General features: G+C 39.9%; 1 long non-coding RNA gene and 1 pseudogene across 2 annotated transcripts; both read left to right on the forward strand.

The window, feature by feature from the left end:
- Window positions 1-4,255: 4,255 nt before the first annotated feature.
- Window positions 4,256-12,610, forward strand: LOC140593262 (uncharacterized). 2 transcript variants are annotated; one of them, XR_011993516.1, is made up of 9 exons: window positions 4,256-4,412; window positions 5,601-8,307; window positions 8,421-8,671; window positions 8,881-8,958; window positions 9,145-9,213; window positions 9,758-9,853; window positions 10,752-10,942; window positions 11,123-11,282; window positions 12,224-12,610. It is a non-coding gene; the product is annotated as an uncharacterized lncRNA (long non-coding RNA). The 2 variants fall into 2 exon arrangements; XR_011993515.1 differs by having other exon boundaries at window positions 4,256-8,307.
- A 1,560-nt stretch (window positions 12,611-14,170) lies between these two features.
- On the forward strand, window positions 14,171-21,100 carry LOC111839487 (sodium-coupled neutral amino acid transporter 3-like; annotated as a pseudogene).
- The last annotated feature ends 840 nt before the right edge of the window (window positions 21,101-21,940 follow it).

Raw genomic sequence — 21,940 nt, forward strand, 5'->3', positions numbered from 1 at the left:
TCCCTAGGGGGGGGGGGTCCATTGTTGCGAGCCATCAAGCTCAAACGGAGCAAAAGCTTGGTTCAAAATGCAAGCAGTAAGTCACTCATTCCTGGTGGGTGTTAGGCAGCTCTGGCGGAGCCTGTTCAAAACTTTTTTGGACAGAATCTCTAGGGGTAGCCAAGAGCCGGAGGGGGACCAGTTCAGGGGCCTCTGGATTGCATCTTTGCTTTTTGCAGATGATGTGGTCCTGTCGGCATCATCAGGCTGTGACCTTCAGCATGCGCTGGGGTGATATTTTCAATTAAAATCACCAACAAACAATGCTATCACAGCGACTGAAGCGTCACCCTTAGTTTCCACTGAGAGACATGCAGTGTGACTCATTTCCCCGCGTGTACAAGTTCTTAGGTTAGCGTTCACGGTTCAACTTCTGAGATTCAGATCAAATTCTAGGTAATTTTTCTTCAAACTGGTTGGTTCGACTTTTATGAAATCTGAGTTCGAGTACTGAGGTACCACTGTACTGGATGTTATTTTTCAAAATGGGACAATCTCATAATATATGGGATGGGTGGCAACTCTACCTCCAGTGTTCAGCAGCAACAACACATGGGGCTCTATTTTTATGATCTAATGCAAGGCGTAACTTACACTTATGGGCGTGTCCAAATCCCTTTTGCTATTTTGACAGCGGAAAGGGGAATTTGCACCAACGCAAGCCACAAAAGGTTGTCTTAACTGTCTTAATGAGTCAGCGGTATGTGTAGGGCAGGGGTAGCCAATCTTATCCGCAAAGGGCCGGTGTGTATGCAGGTTTTTGGGATAACCTGTAGGTCAGCTGTCCAAACCCAGGTGTGAGGACTCTTTCAGCCAATCAGTCTTCTAATTAGTAATCTAATTAGGGAGTTGCAGCGAAAACCCGCATACACACCGGCCCTTTGCGGATAAGATTGGCTACCCCTGGTGTATGGAAGCATATGTGTAGCAAAATTCAATTTGCAATGCAATATGCAAAATGGCAATACAATATACAATATGACAATGCAATATTCAAAATGGCAACGCAATATTCAAAATGGCAATGTAATTCTGTATTTAAATTTACATTTTCCATCACCTCCACACGTGCAAAATTTGGTGCAGAATGAAATTGAAAATTAAATTATATTATTTACATTTGCCATTTCCAACAGTAGTCTTAAGTTGTAAAGTGCATTCTATTTTAATGCTTTATAAATAGCAAAATTTAAAAGAAAATGTATAACCCAAATTGATTTGATATGTGTAACGTGTCCGTCCAAGCAGAAACAGTAGCAAAATTATCATTTAAATGTTATTTGTCCTAAATGCATTTAGACAAACAGTTAGGACACTTACGATTGCATTTTCATCATGACGCCGTGGGATATTTGTAGCAAAATTCAATGCGGCTTTGAAAATGCATCCCGAACTGACCACGCCCACCCTACGGCAATCATTGCGTCAAGGCGGGGATTGGCGGAAGCGTGTTACGTTTAGATCGTTTGAAACATGGCGGCTGGACATCTGATAAGATCGTTGAATTCATTGACAGATGAAGTGGAGCGTGAACAGAGAAATAATGTTTTTGAAGCATCATAGAAACACATAGGCTGACTTGAATAATCTGATAAAAATTGAACTAGGAAATTCAGATCACTTGAGTAAATAAGAAACTTCACAGAGGCATGTTTCCCTGCTTGAAAAAAAACAAAAAAAAAACAATAGATCCCTGCCCAAAACACAATAGAAAATAAGTAATGGATTTAATGGTTATAATGGGAATTGCATTGGTTTTAATGGTGTATACTGGTATGTGATGGATTTTATTGGTGTTAAATCCTATTGGAAAAATGCCCAAAACATACTACTATTTCTATTGGGCTTCTATTGTTTTGTTTTTGTTTTTTTCAAGCAGGGAAACATGCCTCTGTGAAGTTTCTTATTTACTCAAGTGATCTGAATTCCCTAGTTAAATTTTTATCAGATTATTCAAGTCAGATGGATTAAGATAAAAGTAATGATCGCCCAAGAAGTGTTTACATAGGGAGCATTCCTATTGGAATCTTCCCAAATAACTCTCTTAATAATGAACTCTCAAATACTGTGACTAAAGAAAATATGAACAGCAAAATATTTTTATATTTCAATGGATTGGTGGTGCAGTGGTTAGCACTGTTGCCTCACACCTCTGGGACCTGGGTTTGAGTCTCCGCTTGGGTCACATGTGTGTGGAGTTTGCATGTTCTCCCAATGTCGTCGTGGGGTTTCCTCGGGGTGCTCTGTTTTCCCCACTCAGTCCAAAGACATGCTGAGGCTAATTGGAGTTGCTAAATTGCCCTTAGGTGTGCATGTGTGAGTGAATGGTGTGTGAGTGTGCCCTGCAATGGGCTGGCCCCCCATTCAGGGTTGTTCCCTGCCTCGTGCCCATTGCTTCTGGGATAGGCTCTGGACCCCCCACGACCCAGTAGGATAAGCAGGTTGGACAATGGATGGATGGATTTTTTTCCAATTTCAGACATTGGATTTCATGTTTGACCTTTAATACGTGTACGCTTTTATCTTGGAATTTATTGGAATGCTGAGACGTGATTTTATAGGCTTTAATTATTATATTGATATTGTAGCAATCTACAGTACACTCTGTTCTCCATATTATGGAAGTATCACGCAGAGGATTACTTCCGAAAAGATGGTTTTTATTCTCTGCTTTCTCGTCTTGTTTTTACTCATAGCACTGTTAGTTTTTTTATATACGATTAAACAAGACTCAGTCTCCCGCTAACTCAAACAAAATCATGTCATTTTGGTACACCTTACAGATTTAATTATTTTGTTAATCAGATAATGTCAAATATGTCAGATGAGGACACATAATTCAACATATTACATGACATTAGTAGTAAGATCGCGGAATTCCGTCCGTGGGAACGATCTTTTGGGAATCTGTTCCCACACGTCGGACGTTCTTCGAGACAACGCTTAACTAAGCGAGACGAGATTAGTCTGGTGCGGAGCAGGCTTTTTCGCAGGTATAAATTACCATGGTAACTTAGCGGGAATGGACGTTGATGGAACGGAACTCTCACTTAAATAAGACTGACTTGTCGAAATAAGTCAGACTTTCCCTTAATCCTGCTTCGTGGAATACCCCCCAGGTCTCTGACCTAGTCAAGTGATTCAAAACTATGAATAGCCAATAGGGGGTGGATGATATGGGCAAAATGAATATCATGATAATGATCACAGTAATATCTCCATAATCATAAGATTTTTATTAAAGTGTTTGAAGACTGACTCCATTTTGTTCATGCTTATAAAATATGTTACAGCAGGTATGGCACATTTTAGGGATGGTGTTTTTGAACCTCATCCAGGTTTAGAGTGCTCTCTGGCTCCGTGACTCATCTTCCCAGATAGCATGGATAGTCGGGCCGATTCTGGCTGAGTGTCGGCACTGTCGGCTTACTGTCGATGCGGTAGGAGATGACGGTAGAGACACAGTGCCGAGCCCGGCAGCCGATTCTGGCTCACACACGGCTTTGTTCATGTGGTCCAGCAGTGGCTGAGCACAGTTCCGCCGATCCTTTTTTATTTCATGGCAGTATGATATGATGCCGGGACAGTGCCGAGCCCGGCAGCCGATTCTGGCTGACCCACGACTCTGTTCATGTGGGCCGGCGTCGGCTGAGCGCCGTTCTCTGCCTGCTTCTGTTGTCGGTTTTAGGCGCTCAACGAATCTAGTTTTGCTACATTTGCTCTTTTTTGAACGGTTGACAGTAAGTTTTATACATGCCTCGGCATCTGCCTAGGTGAAATATGTATCAGACTTCCCATTCTTTATAGGTTCTTTTAAATCCAGCGCCTTTGTGCTTCCCGTTAATACCATTGCGATTTTTTTCTTGGCCTAACTCCCCTGAATATTTTTTACACGGGGGAAAAAGAATGACAGTTCTTGACTCACAGGTGGACGGTTTTCTCTAATTTAATTGTACTGTTTAGCGCTGTAAAAATATTACAATAACTATTTTCTCCACATTTTACACATTGTCAAATTGTCTTCATATAGCCTATGCTTCATTTTCTTTTCTTTGAGGAACATATAAACTAAATATTCATATATTTAAATATATATTCAAACTGCAATGTAAAAACACTGGGGCAAAGTACTAATAAAAGGTAAACAATAAATGGGCAGAAACATTTTAAAATTATATATAGATTTAAATATATCTGTTGCCGGTTTGCTGTTTTAGCGCCGTTTTCCCGGTGCGCTTACCCTTGAATCAAATGGAGCAGGGACTTTGGTCATAAGCTGAATTTTCCAGTGTCCTGATTGGCTGTAAAGTCCGCCAAGACGTCATGAAACAATGGGTTTGCGCTCATTTTGTAGTAGTCGCATGACGGGAGCGGTAAGTATTTTATTTCAAAATGTTAATATGAATTTATCATACGATATAACTTTAATAATTGCTGTGGCCCACGTACCTGAGGCGAATATAATTACAACGACCGGCGAGTACAAAAAAATGTGGGGAAAAATGCATGTCCCATGCCATTACAACTAACTGTGATTTATCTGGGCTAATACATTGCTGAAGCGCCACTCTGTATATATTTACAGCTCCAACAGTATGAAAAAAATCACGATATGATAACCGTATATCCAAACATCAGTTTTCGATGTATCACGGATTTGTCACCGTAATAGTATGAGAAACGTAATATGTAATATTATAAGGACTAGTTTGGGAACCCTGTTGTCGAGATAAAAGTATTCTACCGGCCGAGAAACGTTAGAAAAGCTGCAAATAAACATTAGGGTATTGTTTCTGTTGTGGTAACTTTTCGCCACCAATACCGTTATTTTGGGATATGTGGATTAAGATTAATATATGCAATAAAAATTATTAAGGCTGAAGTGTAGCTCTTAGAACAGGTACCCCCCCCACTTATCGTCTATTCGCGTTAACAACCGTGGCCTAAAATTACAATAAAAAATTATATCTGCGTTTTAATGTCAAATGTAGCGGCCGCTGTTTTTTAAAAACGCGCGGGCAGGCAGTAGGTAGCCAATGCAGACACTGCACTCTACAGCACTGCCTGACGTATAATGTTATAATACTGTAATGAACTGTAGTTAACCACATTTTACTTATTAATTGTTACGGATTTTTATGTGAATTGCTTATGCATACATTACTGTATTTTCTAAATGATTATGCTAATATTCGATCTAGGTCCAAATCGTCTAACGTCCTGTTTTACAGAGAGCGTAATGCTGACGTTAAACGGGGGATACCTGTAGTTGCAGTTGTCAGTGGGGAGGTAGAATGGTTTTTGCAAACATGGAATTTATAGCACTTCTTAGTATGGCATAGCAGGATCACATAAACAGCCACACCCTGACTCCCTGGACACAAAACTGTCCACGAATGCATTATGGTAGTAGTGTACAGGATTGATTGGATTAATTTGTATAGAGATAAGCGATCCACATATTTTTGTATATGAATCCAATCAGGTAAATATAATATAAAAACATCTAAAGGCAAATGTGTTTTATTTCCCCTCATTTTTCTTTTTCTTTTTTTTCACAGAAGTAACCCACACAACATATAAGGTACTTTAAATATGGATAGACGTAAGGTTAGGAAAAAAGCTGTGAAAAAAGTGAACATGTTTTTGGCATCGCTTGTGAGTGAGGATACAGAGGGCACTGAGACTGTGATGGAAGATTATCATACAATTGGTGATACCAGTGTAGATCAAGCCTATCCTTTCTATCCCAGTCAATCAGAGAGTGAGGGGGAGACCTCAGGGGAATGTGAGGATGATTATGCAGGTGGTGATATGGACAGTTTGTCATTGGTGGGCGCACTGAGTGACTGGGCTGTCCGGTTTGGTGTATCTTTAGTTGCTTTGTCTGCCCTTCTGGGAATTCTCAGAATACACCACCCATATCTACCCAAGGATGCCAGGACCCTACTCAAAACAAAAACCTTGTATAGTGTGCAGAATGTGGCTGGCGGTCATTACTATTATTTTGGCATTTTAAATAGCTTTGGCAAAACAATGGAGAGGATGTGGTCGAAAGTTACTGAGAGACATGTTTTTTCATTACAGCTCAATTTTGATGGTTTGCCACTCTTTAAAAGTTCTTGTGTTCAGTTCTGGCCAATCCTAGGGATGCTTCGGGGTTGCATGAAGAAACCAGTTGTCATTGCGCTTTTCTGCGGAACTTCAAAACCAAATTCCCTATGTGACTATTTGAGTGACCTTGTTCATGAACTTCAGGAGCTAAGCAAGGGGTTCCTGATCAGTGGAAAACATTTATTTCTAACTGTCTCATCTGTTGTATGTGATGCTCCAGCTAGGGCATATATCAAAGGAATTAAGTCTCATACTGGTTACTCTGGTTGTGACAAATGCATCCAAGAAGGTGTTTATGTAAAGCACAGAATGACATTTCCTGAGGTAAATAGTCCACGTAGAACTGATTCCTCGTTTATCAGCTTGTCTGATGAGGGTCACCATGTCCAAAGCTCACCTTTAAAGGAGGTATCTATTGGAATGGTGTCATGTTTTCCACACGATTATATGCACTTGGTCTGCCTTGGGGTAATGCGAAAATTGTTAGATTTGTGGCTGACTGTAGGACCTCTCTGTTGTCGAGTTACTTCTCATCGGAGCGAACTAATCTCAAATTCACTCATTAGTATGAAAGATTACATTCCTGTAGACTTTGCTCGGAAACCTAGGAGATTGTCAGAGAGGCTAAGATGGAAGGCAACAGAATTAAGACAATTCTTGTTGTATACTGGTCCTGTGGTTCTTTCTGATGTGCTCTCCTTGCCAGTGTACAAAAATTTTATGTTGTTATCAGTTGCCATTTTTATACTTTCAAGTCCAGTGTTATGTCAGGCTCTGAATGATTTTGCCCACCATCTCCTGGTGTCGTTCGTGGAGCACTTCAGTCAGTTGTATGGTCCTGAACATGTAGTTTATAATGTTCATGGCCTGACTCATCTAAGTGAAGATGTGAAATTGCATGGAAATCTGGATTTAATTTCAGGATTTCCTTACGAGAACTACTTAGGGCAGATTAAGAAAATGATTAGAACCCCACATCATCCATTGTCACAGGTCATACGCAGAATTTCAGAAATAAACAATTGCCCAACAGATGATGAATTAGCACATGGAAAACAGATGTTGAAAAAAGAACACAAAGATGGCCCTATTCCGTCTTCTTTTCAGTTTCACCAAGTTCGTCAGTTTAAAGAAATTGTCCTAGATAATACAACATTAAATGTGTCTAAACACGGAGATAACTTTGTTAAGATTGATAATTGCATTGCGTTGGTTGTGAACATTTTGCAGTCACAAGGCAAAGTTTATGTTGTCTTTAAGGAATATCAGGAGAAGAAATCATTTTATGAGTATCCTATAAATTCGTGTGAACTTGGGATCTATGTGGTAGACAATCTATCATTGACTCTCAAAACAGCTGAACTTAATGTAGATAAATATGTCAGATTGCCATACAAAGGCAAATTTGTTGCAGTGCCCCTCCTGCATTTGAGCAGGTGGAATTCTGGCAACAACTAAGGTTCCAACTACAAGACTTCCATATGAATGTGTGTAGTTAATGACAAACTAAAATTTGGGGTTTGTAGTTTGAAGACACTCCAAATTATGTAGAGTTTATGCTGGTTTGTTAAGATTTGTAGTGCATTGATATTTGCTGTTAGGCTACAAGGGAAGCTTTTGTGTTTTATTTATTGTGCACTCAGTGGAAAAAAAAAGTTAAGTACCCAGAGGTAATGGATTTGGATGTAATTTGGTACACGTGCAGACCAGCCATAGGACCAGCAGTGTTCTGATGTCTGTGTGATCTGATATTATAATCATTGCAACACAGTCAAATGACCTTTCACCACGTCCAGATTCATTTCCACCACTCCGTCTGGGTGCTTAACTTTTTTTGTCACTGAGTATATTTTGTTTATTATCAACAGCTATGTTCAAAATCGTGGAGTTTAAGGAGACAAATGAGGTAGAATTGGTCCCTGGTGTGTGGGTGAGAGATGGTGTCTGCCACTGGCCCCCCTATAAAGGAAAGCAGTTGGATTCAGCAATTAAGCATCAGGTGACTCCAGACCACAGCTGGATACAGTGGGAAGTCAGAGTGATGTTTATAACAGAGAGTTATGAGGAAGGGAGACGAAAATTACGGGAAGCTGAACAGCGTTCAGACCTCCAGTCAGAAGCTGAAGAGCCTGGGAAAAAGAAAAGGCGAAAAATGTATGTATACGGCTTTCAGTATTTATGTTTCTTAATTTTTTAATTGCTTCAAGAAAAAATGGTTTATTTCAAATGTTTTATAATGTTGATCAAAATGTTTTTTTTTTCTTAAGGCCAAGTAGCAGACTTATAGATGCCGCTAATGGTGCTTCAAGTGAGAGTGAAGAAGAAGCAGGACTGCAGCAGAGTGACAGATGTTTACCGGAGGCCCCACCAATCAGCCAAGTTAAAATTTTAACACCCTTGCAAAATGCTAATACTGGAAGTCGCAGTACTTTTCCCTGGCTGAAGAATCCACCCCTCCCTCTGGAAACGATGTGGCAACCTATAGATGCCCTACGTGGAGAGCATGACCTAAACAAAAGTCAGTAACAGGAGTTTAGTGACCAGTACAAGACCCTGTATGGCTCGGCACTTCCCATATGTAGATGCATTTCCCCCTGCTTTTCTGTTTATTTTCTTAAGCAGATTTTTTTGATTATCCAGAAGTATACATTGAAGAATTTCCACCAGTTCATTATGTCACTTAAGTTATGGAATTGTCATTCCCCCTTGTGCTTTGTTTTTCTTAAGACCGTGCAGACTTGTTTTCCCCACCACCACCTCATCCAGAGCCTTCAAAAGTTCAGAAGTCCTGGATACCATCTGAAGGTAATATTCATATATTCATGAGTGTTACTTCTCAAAAGGATGTGTTATCTGCAAACTAAAATTTGATGTATAGAATAGCATAATTAGCCAGTGTTACATTAGAAAGAGCATTTATTGTGCTGTGATGTTATCTTTTCATTTGTCATCACTAACACTGTGTAACAGGGCCATTGTTTTTGCCTTTAGTCAGTCAGTTTCACCAAGACCATGCAAAACCTTGGACACCATCACAGCTGCAAAGGACTCCTGCTGAAGGCAAGTAACACGTGAGCAATTTCCTATTAGAAATGAAAGTTTTTTAAGGGTGGGCATTGTCAGCAAAAATATATTAGTATTTCTACATTGGTTGCCATTTCTACACTGCTTTGGTACTCATTCCTGAACCTTGTTCTAAGTATAAATATAACACTAGTGGGTATTCTTTGCAGTACACACTTTTCTAAGTGCTGGATTTAATTCTGAAAGTATAGAAATCACAAAATTTGTGTTGTGGATGTGGTAAACGTGTTTGAGAGTTGCTGTGGTACCTGAAATAATTATGTTTTAGTAACATTTACATCATGGTTGTCATTGATGGCAAATTGTATATTGGGTTTCTGAGGTTGAGGTACATTGATTGGATTGCAAGCATTGTTATACAAGCTAATCAATCGGTCTTCTACAATAATTGAATGTAGCAGCTTTCTAATAATTAAACATTAGCAATGCAGTTGACCTTGGATGTAGTTCACTGATGCAGATGAATCAAAAATAAATTACGTTAAAAATGTCTTCTGGTCTTTTTTCCTCTTCCCTCTAGTACCCCAATTTCCTCAAGGTAGTGCTAATTCATTTACCCAGCAACAATTTTTACAACAGCCACCTAGAGTTCGGAGCAATCAAACTTCATCTGAAGGCAAGTTCCATAAATGTGTAATTTAATAATTTATTTATAAATTTTGTTCAATGGAAATAGTTTTCACACCTCCGGGTGAATTTATTCTGTGTGTGTGTGTGTGTGTGAGCGGGTTTACCTATCCTTATGGGGACACAATGTCCCCATAACGTGATAAATATCCATTTTTTTTCCCTTATGGGGACCGGTTTCCTGGTCCCCATAAGGGAAAACTCTATTTTATAAAAATCGGTGACTTCTATGAAAAAACTAAAAATGCAAAAACTCTTGTATTTTGTTTTGTTACTTATGGTTATGGTTAGGGCAGGGTAGGGGTTAAGGTTGTCATAGTTAGCATTAGCATTTTTCCCATTGGAATGAATTAGCGGTCCCCATAAGGATATGTTTACCCTACGTGTGTGTGTGTGCGTGTGTGTGTGCGTGCATGTTATTTTCAACATGCATACACACAACTAGCTAAATAGTCAATTACTCAAATACTACTTTCCTTTGCACAACCCCATTTATACATGCACAGTATACATACTGATTGTTCATTCATTTCTTGTGTTTCCAATGTGGATTTCATGTGTCGGTAAATATTTCATTTGTTAGCACCCTGTTGACTCTCTTACCGGTTGCTGTCTGTATCTTTGCAAAGAATTCAGATACATGAGAATACCTTCAAAACTTGGTCAGGACATTTAATGTTACTTTCTTTATAAAGTGAAGAGTAGGGTTTATGATTGACTAAATATCACATCACAGGGTGTACATTAGCTGCCAGCTGACACTGGCAAATATCACCTGGTATGGCTACTGACTACTGGAAAAATAATTGTCATTGTCAACATCTGATAAAATCTTGCTATCGATCAAACTTACTATAACATTGCAAATGTCTCTCTATGTGTTTCAGCACTAATTCGGGAAGTCCTAACAAAGCAAGAAATGATTCTTGAGCAACAGACATTTATTTTGCATCTTCTTCAAGCACAGCAAAACACCCAGGATTGTCAAATTGAAGAAGGGCTTCTGCCGGTGCGTGATAAACAAGCACTACAAAATGTAGAAATACAACTTGATAATGGAGAATTCAAAGAGAAATTGGTAAGTTTTTATATATCTTAAGCGGGGAATACCACTTTCTGTGGTCACTATTTTAAAGTTTAACAGCCACTTTTGGACTTTATGAATAACTTTTTTTAAAATATGCAAAGTGAACGTGTCCTGTTCCATCAGCCGTAAAGTTTGGTAATTTGTGACTAAATTTTTTTGTGTTTCTCGTAGATGAATCACTTAAGTCTTATTGGAGGGTGTGACATAAAGGATGCAGTCTGGCGGCTAATGGGGAGAACAATTTCCAATAGCCTTGCTAGAAACATGAATTGGAAGGGGCTGAACGGGAAGACATCATTTGCAACACTGCGATTGAAGGATGTGATGATTGGTAAATATTTATGCAAATATATCATATGGGTCATTAGCTGGACAAGGTGGTCGTTGAGAAGGATAAAATGTATGGAACACCAGAATACTCAAATAAACAAATAAATATGCAAAGAAATATTTCAATAATTAAATGTGTCATTTTATTTAACAATAATTCAATAAATGGAATTACATTTCATAATATAATGCAAAAGTGATTACTTACATAATTAAAATTATATTTCACAATAAAGTTAGACTTTTCACAATGATGTATTTCTGAATGACGTTTTTCCAAACCAGCTTTTTATTTCATAGTGCTTCTTTTCAGAATAATGGTGCACTCTGTCAATCACTTTGAGGGGGATGGGACTGAGCTTGTGATTTGCTAATCCTTTGTGATCCATTATTCAGCCTAGCAGATATAGAAAATACTTTGAAAAGCTTTGGACGATGTAATTATTTTATTTATTGAGATATTTATGTATGTATTTATATACACATATAAATTTATTTATTTCATTTTGAGTATTATGGTGTTCCATAAAACATGACTTAACGTCGCTAATAACTTAACATCTATAATTCACTCAGTGACAAAAAAAAGTTAAGCACCCAGAAGTAATGGCTTGATTTGAATGTATGATATAATCATTGCAATACAGTCACATGACCTTTCACCATGTGCAGATTTATTTCCACCACTTCAACTGGGTGCTTAACTGTTTTGTCACCAAGTATAAAAATCATTAAATAAATAAGAGCTTAATACTAGGTGAATTTTTGGATATGTTGAAAAACTAAATTTACATATTTTCGTGACTGGTGTTGCTGCATAGAAAAGATACATCTTAAAACCTATGTCTATTTATGGATTATTTTTAAACTGGCATGAATTTGTTTTAAAATCTCAATATTGTATGTATTTTGAGACATATCTGTTACTGTCTGCCATTTTAGCTGCAGTTCGAAAAAATCCACTGATGTCCAAAGCGACAGATCATGATGTGGAATCTGTCATGAAAAGATGGCTCCAGCTTGCTTTAGATCGAGAGGGAGGCAGAAAACGGCGGCAAAAAACAGACTCATAAGATTTCTCTCTTGTTCACTCAACCACCCACCCTCTTTCGCTCACCAGTATATGTCAGATGTGTGTCAGTATACTGTGCCTATACAAATATTTACACACTAGTCCTTAATTTTTTCTCTAATATTCATTAAAATTTAGGATAAACAAATGCAAATTTTTCAATTTTGTGAAACATTTTTCATACCATGTGCTTTGCTGTTCTGAATTGTTTTCTGAATTTGCCTGATGTTTCAAAAATAAAACCATTTGGAAACGTATTGTTTTGTTTTTTCTTCACTGTAATGCTAAGTGTATTTCTATGTAATTTGAAGTACTGCAATTTGTAGTTTGATCATTAATTCAGTCAGCTCTGAGTTCTGGCAATTAAATAGCTGTACCTTTACATAATATGTGGGTCAGACCTGGGCCAAGCTACTTTACAATATGATATCTTACACAAAGCCCAGATCTGTACTGTACCTTTAAGAAAAAGTCATTTTGTAGTGTCTGGGCCACACCCCCATTCTAACTGGCGTGCAGTATGTGGGCCAGACCTGGGCCGTACCTTAAAGAATAAGTCATTTTGTAGTGCCTGTGCCACACTTGGGCCAGACTCTCATTCTGATTGTTGTGCAGTATGTGGGCCAGATTTGGGCCAGCTTTTGAAAATAAGTCGGGATGCTGTACAAACGCCAATTCTGGGCCGAGGACCCAGGCGGGTAGTGGGCCAGAAGAAACTACAGTATGTGGCCCACCTCAGAGCCAGCATAATTTTGCTATCTGGGTTGTCATTTACATGTATGGAGAAGACCCGTCACAAAAGACCCGTCACAAAAGTATCTGAAAAACCCATGAACCAAAAAAAAGAGAAACAAACAAATGTACAAGTTTCACTCAAGCAATTAAAAGATCGATAAATAGTATGTGTTGCCATAATTTATTACACAAGTGAAACCTATAAACAATTTATGCTTTAATACATGTATACAGTAATCCCTTCGCATTCGCGCATTTGACATCCGCCGTTTTGATTATTCGCAATTTGCCGTGATCAATTAATCGTTCATTTGCAGTTTGCTTTTTGGAGCCTCTTGACCACTGAGTATAAACTTCTGTGATTAAGATCATTTAAAAAAGCATACTTATCTTCAGGAAACCTTTACTACATTTGCCAGGTGGGTCATTTTTAAAAGGAGACTATTCAAAAATTGCATGACCATCAAAATTGTAGACCAGATGTTTGAAGAAATGTTGAAACATCCTGTGTAACTGTGTGACTGCAACTGACTGAATGCCCAGAAAATAGCATCTAAGTGTTACATCAGGTACTTGGCTCAGCTGCATCTTTATTGAACTCAGGAAAATGTGCGTTTTTGTGAGTGTGAGAGAGAGATAAAAAAAATATCAACCACAACATGCATCTGAGGAATACAAGTTTGATGTACTGTTAGATTGTGAAGTATGGTTCAAATGATGCCATCTGTATATATGGATAAATGAATGGAAATATTTGTGAATGCTGTCACTCCTCGCCATTCAAGTGACCTGTTTTGTTACGTGTAATGATAATCAATTTTGTAAATCCTTCAGACAAAACTGTTTCTTCTATCCGCACATGTAAATTCTATGTTTTTGAACTAGTAATGAAATGTTGGAACTATAATGACCAAGAACTGGCTGAGAAAACCTGCCTGTCTTGGGTTTTTTGCAGTGTTTTTTTGTGTGTGAGAGAGATAAAGAAGGCATGTTTTCCAACAGTAAAATTGTGAAATATTTCCAACAGTAAAATGGAACTGGAAAGCACTTTGGTCGACATCCCTTGCCCTATCACCACCGAAATGGAAATGGAAACTTCCATTGACATCTATGGCCCTGAATTTGTAACAATTGACTTGGACGATGGGTGAGTTTAGCCTAGTGATAAAATGATGATACTGGTGTGTGTGTGTGTATATATGTGTGTGGTGGGGGGGGGGGGGGTGTCAATAATAATCTACAGGGTTGTATCGGAAGTTTGAAAACATTATAATAATATTATTGACATGAGTTAAATAAATAAATGTCTTTGAAAACTACAGCAGAACAGGTGAATTTGATGTGATTTTTTTTCACCAAGGCCTGATGATGCTGAAGCTATGCCAGAAAGTGGTGAGGAGAGCCCACCTAATAAGTCAGAAGAGCAATCCCAGAGCAAGTTTGCTGACGTGAGTATAGGTGTCCAGAAGAAAAAGAGGAAAGAGTTGTATCTCCTTACAGAACAATCTATCGGGAATGATCAGATTATTTGGATATTACTGTTAAAAAAGAGATCATAGTTTTGACCAGAGATCGAATCAAAAGCCGCCGTGCCTTAGCAATTTGCCGTGCTGCCCTGAATATTTACAAGTTCTTGCCGGTGTTCTGACGAGTTGAGCTACCTATTGAAACGTGCTATCGAGCCTTTCGGCGCATGTGCAGTTCCACCGTCTTGGACTTAGGGTTAGGTTTTAGGGGTTAGGGTTAGGGTTAAGGTAAGGGTTTTAGGGGTTTTTGGGTGGTTAGGGTTAGGGTTAGGGTAAGAGTTAGGGTTAGGGTTATCGATTAGCACTACGGTAGCCTAACTCGACAAAGTAGCTCAACTCGACAGAACACCGGCAGATACTTGCAGTGCCCTCTTCCTCAGTTGCCTTTGTGCCCTATTGTGTATGTTTAGATCATAATAAAGTCAATAAACTTATGAAATCAAGAACAAGTTCGCCATGTCCATGATATCTGGGTTGATAAGCGCATCCCATAATTTTACGTTAGCCACGCCTCCATGGTTAAATTATTCAGAGCGGCTATTCTAGCCGATGCTTACCTCCCTCCGAAACTAATAGCAACATGTTCATAGAATAGGGAGGGTGAGAAGGCTTAGAAGTTCTTTTGAAAGTGAGGCTGTATTGGGGGTATTTTTGGCACGTGAACAATCATCGATTTACATCGACAAATACATGTTAAGGACCTGTTATAAGGCCACAAAGTTCCAATTAAAATGCCTACGAAAGATCGGGTGAAAAACCGCATCTATTGTTATGGAAATTATCTGTTATTACTTGACGTTGTAATAATTTATAATAGACTGTAATAATTCATAGAAGATTGAAATAATTGATACCAGATGTGCATTGAATTGAAGTGAAAACGGAGAAGGAGTTAGAGCATAAACTGTACTGTCCTGCAGCTGCTGTCACGGGACAGTTCGTAGTGGCTCGCGGCACTGGGCGGGACAGTTAGCGAGTGGCTCGCGACAGTGTTTGAGTGTCTCGGGACAGCGTTTGAGTGACTGTGGACAGTTGGCGAGTGTTAGTTAGTTGGCTTGAATATGGTCACTCATGCATTATTTTGAAGTTCTGTTAGTCATGTTTGTGTTCAATGTCTCAGTAAAAAAATGTTCATTAAATTAAAGTTTTTATCACTGACAATAGCTGGTTCTGTTTTTTTTCATAAAACATTTTGTCATTACTGAGTAGGTGAATGAAGGCAACAGCATCTTTTTTTCAATAGCTAGTCTAACACTATTTCACAGGGTGCTAATGCATTTATTGCCCTTGAAAATGTCAGAATGTTAAATATTTCATGCATCCGGCTATATACCTTTTTGCCTCAGTGCCCTGGCCAGTAATTCTTGATTGCCTTGGTGCCCTCCGAACCTACGGGAAAATGCCTTAGTGCCCTCCTATATTTGAGGGGATAAAAGGCAAACATTGCTGTGCCCCCCGAACAAAATAATTCTACCCCTGTTTGACAGTCATACAAAATAAAGCAAAAGAAATAAGCATTTTAGAATTCTCCAGATGTAAATTTGGTTTCTTTGTCCCAATGCAGTTTGCTGGAAAGTCCTCCATGGGAATGTCCATATTTAATGTCAGCAATGCCATCATGGGAAGTGGCATCCTGGGCCTGGCATACGCCATGGCCAACACTGGCATCATCCTCTTTGTGTTGAGTAAACCAGCTTAAAAGTTTTTCACTCACACACAAACACAGGCACATTGGAAAGGAGCAGGTCTACTGCTATCAGTAGTCAAGGGAAGATTTGTGTAGTAGCACATATCTCTGACTTCCATTTACTGTTCGTAGTTCACTTATAAAGGTATGGAGTGTTTTTGCCTACATTAATGTAATAAACTTTTAAATCCTGGATTAGCCCAAATAGAAGTGATCAAACATCAAAGGCAAGGAGGCAAAACAAGATGCCATTAAGAGTACACATCTGTCCCACTCACTCTGGGTTTTGAAGATTGATTTCCCCCATTGTAATGTAATAGGAGTTTGAGCCATGGAGGTACCATGGATTGTGTTCCTGGATTAGTGACATGATGCGGATGTAGGCGCTAGCAAGTGTTGATTAAATGGCTCTAAAACGTAACGTTGGTTGTCCTGTTTCCGTTATATAACAACCCATACTTATTAGACGGACATAATAGAGTATCCAAAGGAAAGGCAGAGGGCTGTGGAATTAGCACTACATGGTGTGTGCAGTCTATCCATGCCTGTCTATGCTCTACAGGATCCTGCTGACTTTCATGGCCATCCTGTCAGCTTACTCCATCCACCTTCTCCTGAGAAGCGCCGATATTGTAGGTAAGCTGCTCATCTCATGCATTATATCACAAACCCTGCCTGGCTGGCTAAAATGCATACACTTTTTAACCAGGCTTCATTTAATAAGAGTAGCATAGATGACCAGTTAATCTCTCTGCTCTGTGCCTCAAGGATAATGTACTGCTGTATTTGGAAACATGTGGCTGACATACATGGTATACATGGTCCTCATGCACAGATTGTTTATCTACAATTCATTTTCAATTACTTGTTAGTAACCTGTGTCCTGTGGTTTCTCCGACTCACAGGGATCCGTGCCTATGAAGGGCTGGGCAATCGGGCCTTCGGCACTACAGGAAAAGTGCTGACAGCTTCCATGATTACATTGAACAATATCGGAGGTGAGTCGGCAGAAGTGGGAGGAGCGTCTGGAGACCGCTGTAGACGATATTTGTAAATCAGGCATAGCCTGGAGTATATACACTGAAAAGAGAGTCAGTTTCTGTTATGATTTTCAGAGCTGTTGCCCTTTTTGTCTCCAGCCATGGCCAGCTACCTATTCATTGTGAAGTCAGAGCTGCCGTTGATATTTGAAGCCTTCCTGGGAACCACATCTGACTCCCGGTGAGTGCTGGAACACACTGGCCCAGTGGGTGTTCAGTAGTGGTTAAGCAATAAGGATCCTTTAATAATCCCAAAATACGGAAATCCTCTGATTTACAGAATAATTTTTTCTTTCATATTCACTTGGTTCAATTTACTTCCAGCCAACTAACCTAATATAACTAACTTTAATCTCATGCAATTACACTCACCTAAAGGATTATTAGGAACACCATACTAATACGGTGTTTGACCCCCTTTCGCCTTCAGAACTGCCTTAATTCTACGTGGCATTGATTCAACAAGGTTGAAAGCATTCTTTAGAAATGTTGGCCCATATTGATAGGATAGCATCTTGCAGTTGATGGAGATTTGTGGGATGCACATCCAGGGCACGAAGCTCCCGTTCCACCACATCCCAAAGATGCTCTATTGGGTTGAGATCTGGTGACTGTGGGGGCCATTTTAGTACAGTGAACTCATTGTCATGTTCAAGAAACCAATTTGAAATGATTCGAGCTTTGTGACATGGTGCATTATCCTGCTGGAAGTAGCCATCAGAGGATGGGTACATGGTGGTCATAAAGGGATGGACATGGTCAGAAACAATGCTCAGGTAGGCCGTGGCATTTAAACGATGCCCAATTGGCACTAAGGGGCCTAAAGTGTGCCAAGAAAACATTCCCCACACCATTACACCACCACCACCAGCCTGCACAGTGGTAACAAGGCATGATGGATCCATGTTCTCATTCTGTTTACGCCAAATTCTGACTCTACCATTTGAATGTCTCAACAGAAATCGAGACTCATCAGACCAGGCAACATTTTTCCAGTCTTCAACTGTCCAATTTTGGTGAGCTTGTGCAAATTGTAGCCTCTTTTTCCTATTTGTAGTGGAGATGAGTGGTACCCGGTGGGGTCTTCTGCTGTTGTAGCCCATCCGCCTCAAGGTTGTGTGTGTTGTGGCTTCACAAATGCTTTGCTGCATACCTTGGTTGTAACGAGTGGTTATTTCAGTCAAAGTTGCTCTTCTATCAGCTTGAATCAGTCGGCCCATTCTCCTCTGACCTCTAGCATCAACAAGGCATTTTCGCCCACAGGACTGCCGCATACTGAATGTTTTTCCCTTTGCACACCATTCTTTGTAAACCCTAGAAATGGTTGTGCGTGAAAATCCCAGTAACTGAGCAGATTGTGAAATACTCAGACCGGCCCGTCTGGCACCAACAACCATGCCACGCTTAAAATTGCTTAAATCACCTTTCTTTCCCATTCTGACATTCAGTTTGGAGTTCAGGAGATTGTCTTGACCAGGACATCAGCTTTCCTAAATGCATTGAAGCAAATGCCATGTGATTGGTTGATTAGATAATTGCATTAATGAGAAATTGAACAGGTGTTCCTAATAATCCTTTAGGTGAGTGTATATAGCACCATTGAACAGCCTTGCTTACAAGCTGAACCCTATTCAACTGCTGCTATGGCATTTCAGTAAGAGCCAATGAGGGTGGTTCAGCCTGGTTTAGGATTCTGAGGCTTCTTGCCTGATGCACTATCTGTCTTGTTCACAGAGAGTGGTATCTGAAAGGGGAATACCTGGTGATTATTGTCAGCCTGACAATAATCATCCCCTCTTGCCCTCATGCGGCAGCTTGGTGAGTCTACTCCCCCTACACTGGTTCCTCCCCACATTGATATGAAACTACCAGTCTTCTGTGTCAGTATTGAAGGGTACTGCAGACAAGCTGGTATTAAAACATTTCCTGAACTCGATTAATTCATCTTTATTTTACTTTTGTTTTATCCTAACGGAACTACAGGCTACCTTGGCTACACCAGTGGCTTTTCTTTGACCTGCATGGTGTTCTTCCTTATCTCTGTAAGTAGGGGAGGGGGGTATTAGGGGTAATTTAAGATTTCCTTTATGGACACCAGAAGCCAAAGAAGGCCTGAGCAAGCATGGGACACAGTTCTGTCTTGTTTTGTAGGTAATCTAGAAGAAGTTCACCATTGGGTGTCCTCTGAAAAACCATGACCCGAGTCAAGCCTCAGGAAATATGAGCAACAGCACCACGGAAGATGACGTGTGCGGGGCCAAATTGGTCACCCTGAACACAAGGGTCAGGCAGTTTATTCTGTTGCCATGCTTTCAGGTTGAATGCAGAGCCTGGAATACCTACTGTACCTATGTCCTTACCCCTGTGTCTTTGGGTTACAGACAGCATATACCGTCCCAATTTTGGCGTTTGCCTTTGTCTGCCAGCCAGTAGTTCTGCCCATCTATACAGAACTGCGGAAATGAGTCCATCAACTAAAACCCACTATATTAAGATTAATGCTTTTTAATTAGTCTTAATTGAACAGTTTCACTTTGTTTTCTATGAAAACCTATAAAATTGTGAAATATATCATTTAGATACTATAATGACATCATATTGCATGAATGTCATTGAGCTGCTGTTAGATTTGTATGTAGGAGTATACTTCATTGACAAATTTTAGTCATTAACGATTTCTGCATCTCTCCATCTCTGCCTTTCTTCACTAGGCCGACAAAGAAGCGCATGCAGACAGTGGCTAACATCTGTGTTTGCCATGCTTGTCATGTATCTTCTTGCGGCTGTCTTTGGCTGCCTGACTTTCTATGGTAAGGGGAAGGGAAGGGCATTATGTACGCATTATGTAGCCTTGCACAAATGATAATACAGTAAGTGCATTAGAGAACATGTAAGATGACAGAGATGCTCTGGTTTTGGACTCTTTAATATCCCGGCTTGGTTGGTTTTGTGCACAGATGAGGTGGAGTCGGAGCTGCTCCACTCCTACCAGAAAGTCAGCAGTGCAGACCACCTGATACTGGCCGTGCGTTTGGCTCTGCTGGTGGACGTGATCCTCACCGTGCCCGTGGTCATCTTCCTGGTAAGCCCCTTCCCTCCTCTGCATTGTGTATGCTATAAGAAGTGTGGACAAGGTCACGGTATTGACTCTCCTCGCTGAACCTCTCCGCAGATTCGGACTGCCCTGCTCCAACTCCTGGTCCCTAACAGACCATTTAACTGGGTGCGTCACAGCAGTGTTGCCTTCGGCCTGCTAGTCCTGGTTAACACTCTGGTCATCTTTGTACCCAACATTAAGGACATCTTTGGAGTCATAGGTCAGTTTTGGCTCTTCATCAGCTTTCCAGACACCAAGTTGAAACACGTCTAGAAGTTTCCCATGAACTGAGGGATGTTTATTCAGACAGACAACCCTCCTCACCTGACCAAATCCATGTCTCTTACTTTCCAGGGGCCACATCAGCGCCGAGCCTGATTTTTATATTACCGGGATTATTCTATATTAGAATTGTCCCGGTGGATCTGGAACCCTTGAAATCCAGAACAAAGATTCAGGTACATCCTTTTCCCCAAGAGTAGGCCTTGCTTCAAGTGTGTAATCAATTACACTAAGATGTTTTTCTCATTTTCTTCTCTCTCTCCTTTCCGTGTCAGGCTGCCTGTTTTACAGGCTTAGGGTTCCTGCTCATGGTGATGAGTATCTCTTTCATCATCATGGATTGGGTGTCTGCAGGAACCCAAGGCGCTGGTGGACATTAATTTCACTCTATGCCATGTTTTTAACTTAACCTGTAAATATGTTTATATTCATTTGTTCATGAAATTGTTTTTGTAGAAATAAAGTATGTCTTTTTATAAGTTTGTGTCCTTTTCAAAATGACTGGCATAGACTGCAAAAACTGAAGAAGCATTTTACTATTGTCCAGTATTAGTCAGTGTGAAAGTAAAAGTTTCAAAGTTCAAAAACCGAGGTTAGTACAGGATGGAAGGCGATGATCAAGCGGGTGCCTTTATGTTGTGCCCTTTTGAGTCTGAAAATATTCAAATTAATGTGTATATGACTTTCCCAGCCATTTTGTTCATACAAAGTCTTTATAAACGAGGCTCCTAGCTCTTGGTTCTGGGTTCGAGGATGGGCTCGACCGAGAACATCTGTAGCTCCTGGGCACTATATATCCTGCGTTGCTTTCCCACCACACTACAGGATCTGGGTCCTTTACATCTCTGTGTTTGCCATGTTTGTTATGTATCTTCTTGCGGCTGTTCTCAAAGTACCGGTGTTCCGGGCAATTCAGTTTCCCTATGTTTCCCCTGTCTATCAGGAAATAATGTTTCCCCTAATATTAAAGCAAAGAGGTATGTGAAATGTCTGAAAATCACTCAGGTACATTATTACATGTGAATACTGTATTGCTATTAGTACCGAGGCCCAGAGTTGATGTATACCTGTTTTAACAGGAGGGAACCAAATATCCTGGATGTCAGGAAATAGTTTCGCCTAATATTTAGGCAAATATGTTTGTGATGTCTGAAAATCACTCAGGTATATTATTACATGTGAATACAGTAGATCGTCACACATAATATAGTCTTATAAGC

Source organism: Paramormyrops kingsleyae, chromosome 10 (assembly GCF_048594095.1).
Source record: "Paramormyrops kingsleyae isolate MSU_618 chromosome 10, PKINGS_0.4, whole genome shotgun sequence".
Taxonomy (NCBI): domain Eukaryota; kingdom Metazoa; phylum Chordata; class Actinopteri; order Osteoglossiformes; family Mormyridae; genus Paramormyrops; species Paramormyrops kingsleyae.